General features: G+C 38.3%; 1 long non-coding RNA gene across 1 annotated transcript; it reads left to right on the top strand.

Annotated features, from left to right (window-relative positions):
* Window positions 1-346: 346 nt before the first annotated feature.
* On the top strand, window positions 347-1,189 carry LOC149214575 (uncharacterized). The gene is made up of 3 exons (XR_016250398.1): window positions 347-419; window positions 566-806; window positions 917-1,189. It is a non-coding gene; the product is annotated as an uncharacterized LOC149214575 (long non-coding RNA).
* Window positions 1,190-14,604: the final 13,415 nt, after the last annotated feature.

Genomic DNA, 14,604 nt, shown 5'->3' with positions numbered 1-14,604 from the left:
GTTGAAGTTTCCCTCTAGTTGGTATTGTCCTTGGATGTAATTGTAACATCCCTTCCCTTCGAGAAAATCTCCCTATCATCCTGTATTAATGTGAAGGATTTTTATTTTTTTAAAACCAAATCACAATGCTTGCTTTCCAAGAACTCTCACTGAGATATAATTAAAATTGTTTCAACTACGAGGTAGCAGGAATATGCATTTATGTGTGCTTGATTTCACAATGAACAACGAGTCCTACTTTCCTTTCTCATCAGCACATATTAGTTGTGATTCAAACACATATGGATACCGCCATCTCTTTTATGGTGATATACATAAATATATAATGGTTATACCCTGATCACTTATTGAATTTATTTGCTCTTACACGACTTCAATGAAGCCCAGTGATGGCGTTCTTCCAGTGTATACAGTTCCAGGTTAGGGTTTTATACTATATCTTACTGCGAAAACTTGCAATGTCGCTTTTTGCTGATAAATTTTTAAGACAGTCACAACTTTACTTCTGTGTATGCTAATTACAGCATTAATATTTTTTTTTCTTGGGTTTTTGTTTTCTCAAAAGCCCTTCGTCCATAGGTTATAGAGGGAAGAAGGAAAGGATCCTGAAGCTAAGTTCCTCCGGATTACGAAATGTAGCAAACACTGGTTCACTTGTCATGATAAGCCCTCAGCTATTACTGGGTTGTAACTTTCTTGCAACCACTTGTTTTAAGAAAAAATTTATCACGCTCTTTTATCCAGTAACGTGATGATTTGCTTGGCCACAGGACTGGAATGGTAACCCAAAATTTTCTGCAACAAAGGTAGGTTTTCCTTTTCCAGTGGCAATATTCATTTGTTTCGAGCTGTATTCTTTCTCTTTTCCCTTACATTTTGCCAATGGTTTTCTAATCTTCCTCTCGGTTGCATGCAGGTAACATTATTCTCTAAAGCCACAGTTGTTGAGGTTTATTTTTGACTGTTTCTCTTGGGTTACTATTTGGCTTGTACTGGTCCATGTTCCTACTTGGGTTTTCCCTTTGCTTCCAGGGCACTTCGACCAGGTGGTCGAGACCCATTTAACTTACCTGCAATGGCATGGTTTAGGGTCTAGACTGACCTTTAGGAAAAGTTCGATTTTGACTAGGCTCTTTAGAACTTTTTCTGTGTATATATGAATATGTAGCCCAACTTTGTCAAGGATTATTTCTAAAGATTATGTATATATGAATATGTAGCTCAACTTTGTCAAGGATTACAACCATTTGCCCTTAAATTTTTGTATTATAAAATAACTCTGTAATAAAATTTTCAGTCATTATAAAAGTACTCACCTTCTCTTTTTTAACTGATTTTACTTTGTATATATATATATATAGTTTCTTTAACAAAATAATGGGTAATCTTGTTTGAACTCAACTTTGTTTTTCTTTCCAACCAACCTTGTTAAAGATAAATGAAAACATTCTTTCAATTAATATAATTGGCTTATCTTTTTTAAGTTCTTCTATTATCTATAATCATTATGATATTGCAATTAGAGGGTCTCTTTCGACATTTGTTTTCAGTATACATCATGCATCCACAATTTATGTTTTTAAAAGAGGTAAAGGGTATAAGCTAAATCCTTGGCTATGACTTTCTTTAATGTAATTTTGTTTTTTTTTCTCCACTCTCTATTCAAACCCCAATTGTTCTTTACAATTTTTTTGTTAATAGAAATTATGAGGTTACTTTGTAACACCATTAGAAGAATAAAAGAACTATATATAATTTCATATTATTTTACCAGTCTCTCATTTGCACGCATTTGTTTAATTTATAACAATAAAATGCACATTTAAACAAACATTTTTACATGTTACCTTATGTTACTACATTTAGCCCAAAAACCCTTGTGGGACTTGTCATGTGACCTACTAAGTGTTTTTTGATAGATTCTGGGATTGTTTCCAATGGGAAGGTGGACATCCTGCCTGTCTATTAGTTTTCAAAGGTAACTAACCTAGACTTAAGTTTAAACACAATTCCTACATACATGTAAGTCCTTTTGTTACATATTTTCCTTACTACTCATCTTTATATATTTTTTTCTATATCCAAAACAAAAACTATAGAATTAGTTGCAATATGTGTTGTATTTCATACTACACTTACCTACATCCACCTACACTCGATTATCCAATACACACTTTTACTGGATCCACTCTATCATTATTCAACTTAAAACTATCTCAGTACCTGCTTAGGTTAGAACATATACAATATGTATGCAATTCTATCTGGTACATTTACTCTTTCCAATCATGCACAAAACATAGAAATAATTGTTTATCCAAATTCCTCATTCATTTTCCTTTGACAAGATTCTAAACTAATTAGAATACTTATCTAGGTTATTTTGGAAAATGTGTGAAGGGCTCTCATAGTCCTCCCAACTGTATGTTAGGTTCCATGACTAGCTACCCTCGAGCCCACTCCCACTCCTTTCTGTTAGAAGAACAATTTCAAGAATATATAGAGGTGCTTCCTTTTAAACCTTTAAGCAGTGTCCTACTTGTTTTCTTAGGTTAGAACTAGTCTTTCTCTCCCACTGGTTATATTTGGGAAGTAATGTCTCTCTCTCCCACAGTGTTCCCACACGTAATCAATTTCATGGCATTTATCTCTAGCCATATTTTCATTGGTTTCTATCTTTTTATTTCTTTTATCTTTCCTTTTTTGCTTATTCTCCTCAAAATATTTACAAAAAGGAGAAATTTCCCTCTTTTGTTTCTGTCCCCTTATTGGGCATAACCAATTCCAATTGTTTCCCTGACAGTTAGGAGTTAAGTTCCACCTGACAACCCTTAACACATTTTCAAGAACATTAACAACAAAATAAATTATTATTTTTTTAACAACAAAATATAATATTTACATCAACCAATATTTTCTAGACGTACACTTTTCAGTTCAAAATTAAATAATAAGATTCATGAGTAATTATCCAGGGGTGTTACAGTAATTCTTTGATTATCTAGTTTGAGAAAGAGTGAGAATTTTCACTTAGATGGGAAGACTATGAACAATGGCCTAAGTTGGACTCCTTTGAAGAAAATCCTAGTATATGGCTATGGAGTGGAGTATGTTGGATGCCTTTATGGGTTGGAAAATATTTTTGGATATTTAGAATTCCCTTGGGTAAGACTATTATTAAAATTGGCAACTAGGGCCAAACTCCACATGGGTCATCTTATTTATGATAGCTGATATTTTTCTTGGATTCCTCTCTCCGAGAGGTGTAGGATTGATCTAAAGATCATCCGATTCTGACATGTACAAATGAAGTTATGAATTTATTTTGATTATGGTCAAATTGTCAAGGTCGGCCAGCAAACTTATGCAGGCTCGTAAGCCCAACAATCACGTCTATTCATCCTCAACTTTGCATATATATAGAAGGTGACTTAGCCTCATTTGGACACACTCATCTCCACACTTCTCTCTCTCTCTCTCTCTCTCTCTCTCTCTCTCTCTCATTGATTGGGTATGGATTTATGGGCCTCTCTCTCTCCACACGTCCAAAATTTCAGGAGGTCGAAATTCCAGGAGAGCAAAATTTTAGGAGGCCAAAATTTCAAGACACAAAATTATGGACAGTTTGACCAAGCGTTGACCAACATGTGTTGACCTCCTTTGACCACGTTTTTTGTGAGGCCTATACTTGTTTGGGTAGGCCTCATTTATGGGCACAAAAATCGAGGCTAAACGTTGAATGTTTCCCAACGTTGACTGCAGCTAGGGCTAACCGCAGATGGGTTGTTTGACCAGACTTTGATTGGGCTGAATTTCACTGCTTTGAGGGTTGTTTTATCTTGTTGTTTGGAGGCCAAAGTTGACTGAAGTTGATCAATTTGCTGAGGGTCAAATATGTCCTATTGACCAACATTGACTTTTCTGGATAGGGCACTTTTGTTGCTGTTATAAATTATCATATTTGTAAATTGTATTATCTCTCTTTGCTCAATTATTGAAGACTAAAATAATATTTGATCAAGGGTTTCCTCACATTGGGGTTTGTCCCTAGCTGGTACCACATCTTGTGTCCTCTTGTCTTGGCTGTTGGCATTATGATTCAAGTGTTGTCCTTGATGGCAACTCACTCAGTGGATGGTACAGGTGCTCAGAGGTTAGTACAGGTGATGGCAACTTAATCAGAAGACAGATCTCAGTACAGCATGCCAAGGAAGCTCATACACGCTGTTTCGTTAAGCCCAAGTCGCGTGTACACGCTAGTTCGATTCAGAAAAAGCGCGTGTATGTGGAAAGGTTCCTTTGGTTCATGGTGGTTAGTCCTTGGAAGTTGTGCCTATGATTTCGGACCATTATGTCTCGACGGGCGTGTCGATCCCTAGTTTTAAAGTTGATGGTATTGTGTTACTATGGTTTTGGCTCTTGGTATTGAGAAAGGCCTAAGGCTATATAAGGAGAAGAAGATCATTAGGCAAAATCATCTTTTGACAAGGCATGAATATCTAAGAGAGAAAGAGATCTGATATGCAGGTTCTGAGTTGCATGATCTAAGCCAAGGAGAGATCACATCGGTTAATGGAAGACTAGATCTAAGGATAGATCGGGATCTAATGGTTTGAAATGCACTATCATGATATGGTTGATTATGCGTATTTCTAGATCTGCATATTGTCGCAATGTTACGTTCTGAGTCTAACTAATGTCTGGTACAGCTGCAAATTGAGAAAGTTTATTTTTAGATCTGTACGCAGGTTGGCTTCGGTAAAAGAGCGTGTATACGCGGGTTCTGCTCATTAAAGTAGCGTATATCTTTTGAAGCTTGATTTGGGTTTACAGTGGGGTCTGACTGTTATTGCAGAGTTCTGTAGTCTGCTCTGTGTTCTGGTAACTGGTGATTGACAGGGTTCAGTGGTTCAGTGATTCAAAGTTTGGTTGTTTTATGCTTCAATGATCTGTTGTGGAAATTGAATGAATTGTGGTCTTCAGATTGTACTGTTGTGCTTCAGGTATATCCAAGTCTGAAAATGTATGAAAAGTGATACCTGGAAGAAGGAAGATTGTAGGTCAGCACCTATGTACTAGTATCTTGGCTAGTACAAGAGCAAAGGGGGTTGGAGCTCCCTTCCAAGGAAGTTTGGAGAACGAGAGAAGGTTGAAGCCTTCTGCAGGTTGTAGCCTACGTACTGGTATAAGGCTGCACCAGTACAAAAGATTGTAAACTGAAGTTTCATATTAAGAAAGATAGAGACAACTTGCAGCAGGTGGTTTTCACCCACATTGGGTTTCCACCTTATATCTTGGTGTTCATGTGTGTGGCTTTTTATCTGTTCTGTTATACTGCACATGTTTACTGTTAATATGATGAATAATGTCCTGATGCACTTAATTGAAGAATAAGCTAACTAAATTGTGAGTTTTCTGCTTATACGCTGTTTTACTTCGTCACAGTAGCGTGTACACGCTGGTTCACTTAACTGAAGTAGCGTATATGTTTCTGGGCATTTGAAAAGTTTGATTAATCTGATAATACTGATTCACCCCCCCTCTCAGTATTATTTCCAACAATTGGTATCAGAGCAGGTCCTTCAGAGAAGCTTGATCGCTTGAAGGAAGATCATTCATCATGAGCAACTACGAGAAAGAAGCATCAATCAGGCCACCGGTTTTTGATGGAACAAATTTCAATTATTGGAAGGTAAGAGTTACTGCATATCTTCAATCTCTTGGTACAGAAGTTTGGGACATTGTAGAAACAGGCTATGCTTTTCCTTCAGCTACTCCTACAGATCCAGCTGAGAAAAAGGCATATGAAACAAATGCAAAAGCAGTCAGTACTCTATTAGGAAGTATATCTCAAACAGAATTCATGAAGGTCATGCACTTCAAATCAGCAAAAGAAATATGGGACAAAATGATCACTAGCTATGAAGGAGATGAACAGGTAAAGCAAGCTAAACTTCAAACACTCAGGATTCAATATGAGACTCTCAAGATGTATAATGATGAAAGTGTGGCTAATTATTTTCTTCGGGTAGATGAGATTGTTAATTGTATGAAAAATTTGGGTGAAGAAATAAGAGAAACTATAGTAGTTCAAAAGATTCTAAGATCTTTATCCCCCAAGTTTGAATCTAAAGTATCTGCAATAGAAGAAAAAGAAAATCTCCGTGTTCTCACTATGTCTCAGCTACATGGAATTCTAACCGCTTATGAAATGAGAAAGGGAGGTCCATCTGACAGAAGGGAAGCTGCTTTTAAGGCATCAGGAAAAGAAGATTACTATGAAGCAAGCCATGTTCCAGAAGAAGAGGAAGAGGAATCAAATTTTGTCAGAAATCTTCAAAGGGGTTCTGGAAGGTTCAGAGGTAAGCTACCTTTCAAATGCTTTGCTTGTGGGAAAGTAGGTCATTATGCTGCAAAATGTCCTTATAAGGATAAAGGAAAAGAACCTGCTAGATGGAACAAGAAACAAAGTGCAAATAGGAAAAGCTACTACACCCATGAAGATAGTGATGGCTTATCAAACAGTGATGAAGATGAACAAGGTAATAAATATAAGCTGTTAATGGCATTTGAAGATGATGATTATGAGGATGCTATAGATGTGGATAATCTCTATAATGAAATCACTAGACTCAAGAGAGGCATAGAAGAAAAGAATGTGATCATTGATACTTTGCAATTTCAAATTGATGAAAAGGAAAAACATCTTGAAAAACTAGAAGGTGAAATTGTTGGTCTCAGAAAAGAAATTGAGAAAACAAAAGCTATTAATCTTAAATTTGTCAAAGGATCTGAAACTTTGGATGAGATTATCAGTGTGCAGCGGTCTCCTCTAAACAAGACAGGTTTGGGCTATAATGGAGAAACCTCTCAAGCATCCACCTCAAAAAGTTATCTTGATGCAGCAAGAGGAAATGAGCGGAAGAACAATGAAGATAATCAGGTAAAGCAGGGACGAGTTACAAACAGAAACTATCAGGGACAATCCTCCTTAAGGATGAACAAAAGCTACAACCAACCACAGGTAAAATCTTCTCAGTTTGGCTCAAGAATAGATGAAAATAGAAATTACAATCAGTTGGCTGGTAGATTCAATAACCGCAGAAGCTTCTTCAATGGACAATGCTTTTCTTGCCACAACTTTGGTCACAGAGCAGCTCAATGTGTTGCATATAAAACAATCATGACTAGGGAAGCTCAAAAACAAAGAAGTATGACAGGGATTACAAAAAGGACCTATAACAACTTTTCGGTGCTTGAAAATGAAGTTGAATGTTCTATTTGCAATAATTTTGGTCATAAAGACTCTGAATGCAGGAGCAGGTTTCAGGAGAAAAAGGAACAAGCCACAAGCACCAAAACATGGAGAATAAAGGAACCTCAAACAGAAAGATGTGGGATAGCATTTTATGCAGAAGGACAGGAAAATCTATGGTACATTGACAGTGGATGTTCGAAACATATGACAGGTGATAAAGAAAAACTTGAATCTTATTCTACTTTAGAAAAGGGAAAGAAAGTTTCTTTTGGAAATGATACTCCTGCAACTATAAAAGGAAAAGGTATTGCTCCTTTGAAAGAAAAGGTCAAGGCTGGAAATGTTTTGTATGTTGATGGATTGAAGCATAATCTTCTAAGTGTCAGCCAGATGTGTGATCAAAAAACAGAGGTTATTTTCAGATCGAATGGATGTCTTGTTCGTGATCTTGATACAGGTAAAACAGTTCTCAAAGGCAAAAGAACTCCAAATAATCTGTACATATTTGAAGAAGGACAACAACAATGCTATCTTAGCAAGGATGAAGAGCACTGGTTATGGCATCGAAGGTTGGGACATCTAAGCTTCTCACAAATAAGGAAAGCATGCAAATATCAGGCAGTTCGCGATCTTCCAGATATCAAAATTCCAGACAACACCATATGCAAATCTTGTCAGTTTGGAAAGCAGACCAGAACTAACTTTCCAGAGAAGGAAGGATCAGCTAGCTTGCCTCTTGAGCTAGTCCATACAGATGTATGTGGTCCATTTAGGAAAAGGACACCTCGAGGAGAAGAATATCTGATATTATTCATTGATGATTTCTCAAGGTTTGTTTGGTTAGGGCTTATGAAGCACAAAGATGAAGCATTCGAAAAATTCAAATCCTTCAAAGCATTGGCTGAAAATGAATCAGGACACAAAATCAAGTGCCTCAGATCTGACAGAGGTGGGGAGTTCACATCAAATGAATTTTTTGATTTCTGCGATGAACATGGGATAAGAAGAGAATTCTCTACAGCTAGAACTCCTCAGCAAAATGGGGTTGTGGAAAGAATGAACAGAACTATCCAACAAATGGCTCGTGCTATGCTCGATGAATCAGGTACTCCTGCAACCTTCTGGGGAGAAGCCGCACATGCTGCTGTTATCATTCTTAACAAAACAAATGTCCGAGTAAACAGCACTCAAACACCTCATGAGCTTTGGAGTGGTAAAACTCCTTCCGTGAAGCATTTCAAAATCTTTGGGAGCAAATGTTATATTAAGAATACTGATGAGCAACTTGGCAAACTTGAACCTAGAGCAGATGAGGGCATTCTTCTTGGTTATTCTCCACATAGCAAAGCATACAAGTGCTACAATAAAAGACTTGGCAGAATTGTTGACAGTATTGATATAGTGGTTGATGAGAAGGGATATATTCCTAGGCAAGTTCATCATGAAGAAGATGAAGGTTACTCTCAAAGGCGAAATGATGAAGAAGAAGAACCTCAAGAAGAAGAAGAATCTCAAGAAGAACCAGAGGAGCAGACAAGAATAGAAGAGAAGACTCCATCCAGATATGTCCAAAAGAATCATCCAGAAACTCAGATTGTGGGGCAGAAAGAAGCAGGAGTACAAACAAGAAGGACACTTGCAGAAGCTTCAAGCTACTTGGCTCTACTCTCCTCCATTGAACCACAAAATGTGAAAGAAGCATGCAAAGATGAATGTTGGGTCAAAGCAATGGATGAAGAACTTGAGCAAATCGAAAGGAACAACACTTGGGAATTAGTTCCTAGACCAAAAGATAAGAATGTAATAGGAACAAAATGGGTCTTCAAGAATAAGTTAAATGAAAATGGAGAAGTAATTAGAAACAAGGCCAGACTTGTTTGTAAAGGGTATGCACAGCAAGAAGGAATAGATTTTGAAGAGACCTTTGCTCCTGTGGCAAGACTAGAGGCCATCCGAATGTTCCTTGCTCTCTCAAGCTTTCAAAACTTCAAGGTATTTCAAATGGACGTGAAATCAGCCTTCCTGAATGGAGACTTAGAAGAAGAAGTATATATTGAGCAGCCAGATGGGTTCATTCTTGGGAATGATCCAAACCTTGTATGCAGATTGAAAAAGGCTCTCTATGGGCTCAAACAAGCTCCAAGGGCTTGGTACTATCGGTTGGACAAATATCTTCACCAACAAGGCTTTTCAAAAGGATCAGCAGATAGCAATCTCTATATAAAAGTTGAAAATAACAAATTGCTAATTCTTGTTGTTTATGTAGATGATATTATTTTTGGCAGCAATGAAGAGACTATGAGTCAAAACTTTGCCTTGGTTATGCAGAAAGAATTCGAAATGTCACTTCTTGGAGAATTGACATATTTTCTTGGATTGCAAATCCAACAAAATGAAGGAGGTATCTTCTTGTCTCAAACCAAATACCTCAAGCAGATCTTGAAGAAGTATGGCATGGAAGAGTCAAAACCAGTATGTACACCCATGGTTACAGGATGCAGCCTCAGTGCAAATGATGAATCAGCAGCAGTCCACCAACCCACTTATAGATCCATGATTGGGAGTTTGCTTTATTTGACAGGTACTCGACCAGATATTACACATGCAGTAGGAATGGTTGGAAGATTTCAAGCCAACCCAAAGGAAACTCATCTTCAGGCAGTCAAAAGAATCTTCAAATATCTTCAAGGGACCCAAAACTATGGCTTATGGTATCCTAGAAATACAGATCTCACTCTTCATGCTTACACAGATGCAGATTGGGCTGGAAGTGTGGATGATAGGAAAAGCACAAGTGGAGGTGCTTTCTTCATGGGTTCCAGATTAGTATCTTGGTTCAGCAAGAAACAAAGTTCGATTGCCTTATCTACAGCTGAAGCAGAATATGTGGCTGCAGCATCTTGTTGCACACAACTTCTTTGGATGATGCAGACCTTGCAGGACTTTCAAATCACTTGCACTCCACCTGTCTCTATCTTATGTGATAATACAAGTGCAATCAGCATTTCAAAGAATCCAGTCATGCACTCAAAGACCAAGCACATACCAATCAAGTACCATTTTCTTCGGGAACAAGTGCTTGAGCAGAAGGTCAAGTTGGAGTATGTTCCTTCTAAGGAGCAAGTTGCTGATATTCTCACAAAACCACTGCCCAGGGAAACTTTTGAATATCTCAGACAAAAGCTGGGAGTAGTTAATGCTTCATCCTGTTGTTGAAATTTGTTTGTTCTACAGAAAAGTTGGTATACGCAGGTTACGGAAGGAATATGAGCGTATACACGCGGATTCATGGTGGGTAAGTCGCGTGTATGCTGGACGCTTGTTGCAGAAAGAATATCCGCGTACATACGCTGTTTTATACAGGATAAAACGCGTATATGAAGTTCTGAACAGCAAGGGAAAACTCTGAAGTTCTGAACAGCAATAGGAATGTCAGAATTATTCAGGCACAGTTTCAGGGAGTGCAACAGGCACAGGTTCAGGGGGAGCAGCTCAAAAGTCTCATAAAGCATTGTTGGCATTCAGATGTTTTTGGTTGTTGGTTTCAGGAGAAGGAGCTCAGAAAGAAATTCTAGTTGCTGATCTAACAAGATGTTTATCAGATGCTGCTGATGTCTTTCCTAAGTCTTGGTCTAGATCTGTTGTCTCTATGTCATGTATCTCTCTTGTCTCTTTTATGGTGTCAAGGTCATGTAACGGCCGTTGTTGGTTTCCCCACTATGCCTGGGATGAATGCTGTAATATAATTGGTTGTTTCTGATATGTTATGGTTGTATGTATTGAGTCCTTTGGTGATAGAAAGGTCCCATATGGTGTATAAGTCTTGGTTCTTGTTGAAGAACATCTTTTGCAGATCTGGCCTACTGTCAGGGGGAGCACGAGTCAGCACAGCCAAGCAGAAGTATCAGCATGTCCTCAGGGGGAGCATAGCCCTTTGCCCTTGATGTCAAAGGGGGAGAGTAACTTGGTGTGGTGGTTGCCATCAAGTTCAAAGGGGGAGATTGTTGGCATTATGATTCAAGTGTTGTCCTTGATGGCAACTCACTCAGTGGATGGTACAGGTGCTCAGAGGTTAGTACAGGTGATGGCAACTTAATCAGAAGACAGATCTCAGTACAGCATGCCAAGGAAGCTCATACACGCTGTTTCGTTAAGCCCAAGTCGCGTGTACACGCTAGTTCGATTCAGAAAAAGCGCGTGTATGTGGAAAGGTTCCTTTGGTTCATGGTGGTTAGTCCTTGGAAGTTGTGCCTATGATTTCGGACCATTATGTCTCGACGGGCGTGTCGATCCCTAGTTTTAAAGTTGATGGTATTGTGTTACTATGGTTTTGGCTCTTGGTATTGAGAAAGGCCTAAGGCTATATAAGGAGAAGAAGATCATTAGGCAAAATCATCTTTTGACAAGGCATGAATATCTAAGAGAGAAAGAGATCTGATATGCAGGTTCTGAGTTGCATGATCTAAGCCAAGGAGAGATCACATCGGTTAATGGAAGACTAGATCTAAGGATAGATCGGGATCTAATGGTTTGAAATGCACTATCATGATATGGTTGATTATGCGTATTTCTAGATCTGCATATTGTCGCAATGTTACGTTCTGAGTCTAACTAATGTCTGGTACAGCTGCAAATTGAGAAAGTTTATTTTTAGATCTGTACGCAGGTTGGCTTCGGTAAAAGAGCGTGTATACGCGGGTTCTGCTCATTAAAGTAGCGTATATCTTTTGAAGCTTGATTTGGGTTTACAGTGGGGTCTGACTATTATTGCAGAGTTCTGTAGTCTGCTCTGTGTTCTGGTAACTGGTGATTGACAGGGTTCAGTGGTTCAGTGATTCAAAGTTTGGTTGTTTTATGCTTCAATGATCTGTTGTGGAAATTGAATGAATTGTGGTCTTCAGATTGTAATGTTGTGCTTCAGGTATATCCAAGTCTGAAAATGTATGAAAAGTGATACCTGGAAGAAGGAAGATTGTAGGTCAGCACCTATGTACTAGTATCTTGGCTAGTACAAGAGCAAAGGGGGTTGGAGCTCCCTTCCAAGGAAGTTTGGAGAACGAGAGAAGGTTGAAGCCTTCTGCAGGTTGTAGCCTGCGTACTGATATAAGGCTGCACCAGTACAAAAGATTGTAAACTGAAGTTTCATATTAAGAAAGATAGAGACAACTTGCAGCAGGTGGTTTTCACCCACATTGGGTTTCCACCTTATATCTTGGTGTTCATGTGTGTGGCTTTTTATCTGTTCTGTTATACTGCACATGTTTACTGTTAATATGATGAATAATGTCCTGATGCACTTAATTAAAGAATAAGCTAACTAAATTGTGAGTTTTCTGCTTATACGCTGTTTTACTTCGTCACAGTAGCGTGTACACGCTGGTTCACTTAACTGAAGTAGCGTATATGTTTCTGGGCATTTGAAAAGTTTGATTAATCTGATAATACTGATTCACCCCCCCTCTCAGTATTATTTCCAACATTGGCTTGTCTTCTACTATATATGTTTATGTTCTATCTACATTTTACTATCATATTGATGTGATTGCTAATCTGAATATTAATACTGGGCTAATAAAGAAATTGAAGTAAAATTTCTCTAAAGCATATAACATACCATTGTTGCCTAGAATTAACATGGTATCAGAGCTGAGATGAAGACAAATCCCAAGCAAGAGTGAAAGAGAAATCACCAAAGATAGTTGGACAAGGGCAAAAGGTTTAATGGGTTCCTCATCCTACTTCCCAGCATAAGACAGGCTCCATGATAAATCTGAGTATCATGGATGGAAGTTGTCTCTTGATTTGACCTTGAAAGAAAAAGAAGTGATGGACTATGTGCGAGGTAAAATCCCTGAACCTCCTTCAAATGCATTGTCTGGTGCGAAGACCAAGTATAATAGGGTTGAAGTCAAAGCAAAGAATATTATTAGGGATTCCATTGACAAGCATCTGGTGGCCTACATCTCTGAATTGAAGACCTCTGAGGAGATCCATGACAGGTTGTTCGACATGTTTAAGGTTAGTAATGCTAATCAAATTTATTTCTTAAGAATAAGTTGAAGGATATTAAGAAGGGCAAGGACGAGGATATTCAATCATATTTCTTGAGGATTACTGAGATCAAGAATGATCTACTTTCGATTGGAGAAGTCATTCCTGACAGAGAACATACTCTCACCACCCTTGGAGGACTCCCACCTAAGTGGTATGTATTTAGAACCAGCGTCCTCAACAATGATCGAATTCTAGGGTTTGAGGAATTGATGTCAAGATGCATTCAAGAAGAAATAAGAATGGTGGAGCAAGAAATGCATTCTAATAGAAACAACCCCACTGCATTCTTCACTCATGCCGAAAGGAGAAATAAAGGTCATTTCTATGGAAAGCCTAGATCTAATGGAGGAAGAAGGGAGGAAGGGCAGGTCCTTTGATTGCAATAAGCTTGACCACTATGCAAAGGAGTGTCCAAATAGAAGGGACACATCGCATGATGATGGTCACAATCATTCCAGGGGCAACTTTAACAACAATGATCAAAGGAATGGAAGGTCCAATGGTGAAAAACGAATGTGGGACATCAAGGAAATGGTCGACCCTCCAAGAAATCAAGGAACTCTAGGTATGAAGAATCAAATGTTTTTAATAATAAGCAAAAAGAGTACTATATTATATCATCCCTCTCCACTACCTCTCCTCTAGACACTTTGGGAAATTGGCTGATTGATAGTGGTGCCTCAAGGCACTTCACCGGATACAAGGAAACCCTCTCTAATCTGATAGAAAAGGATACAAAATTGGAGATCATCCTTGGAGACGATGTCACATATCCCATGAAGGGAGTAGGGAATGTTACCCTTCAATTGAATCAAGGTAACACTATTCATTTGTAAGAAGTACTATATGTACCTGATCTCAAGGAGAACCTGGTGTCCATTTCAGCAATGGAGGACAAAGGATTCAAGGCGGCATTCATCAATGCAAAGGTACATGTTTGGAAAAGAAATTTTAAAGATGATTTTACTCTTGGTTCAGGGTTGACACTTTGTATCAAGTTGGAGGAAGTCCATTGGGAGCCATGTCTTGTGACATATCTATACAATCTGAACTATGGCACCGAAGTTTTTCTCATCTTCATTAAAAGGCCTTACCCGATGTGAGACAGATGGTGACAAGTATGCCTGAGTTAAAGTAGAGCATGAAGGTGTATGCCCGGGATGTGCTGAAGGAAAACCCACAAGGGGACCATTCTAGTCAAGTAATGGAAATACCATAGATATATTACAATTGATCCACTCTGACATATCTGGTCTGATGCCCATAAACTCTTTGGGAGGATACTTATATTA

This window comes from Pinus tabuliformis, chromosome 1_1 (genome assembly GCF_031772625.1).
Source record: "Pinus tabuliformis cultivar Carrire ecotype Pingquan chromosome 1_1, CPIR1, whole genome shotgun sequence".
Classification (NCBI taxonomy): Eukaryota; Viridiplantae; Streptophyta; class Pinopsida; order Pinales; family Pinaceae; genus Pinus; species Pinus tabuliformis.
This window is presented reverse-complemented; position numbering and strand designations above follow the sequence as displayed.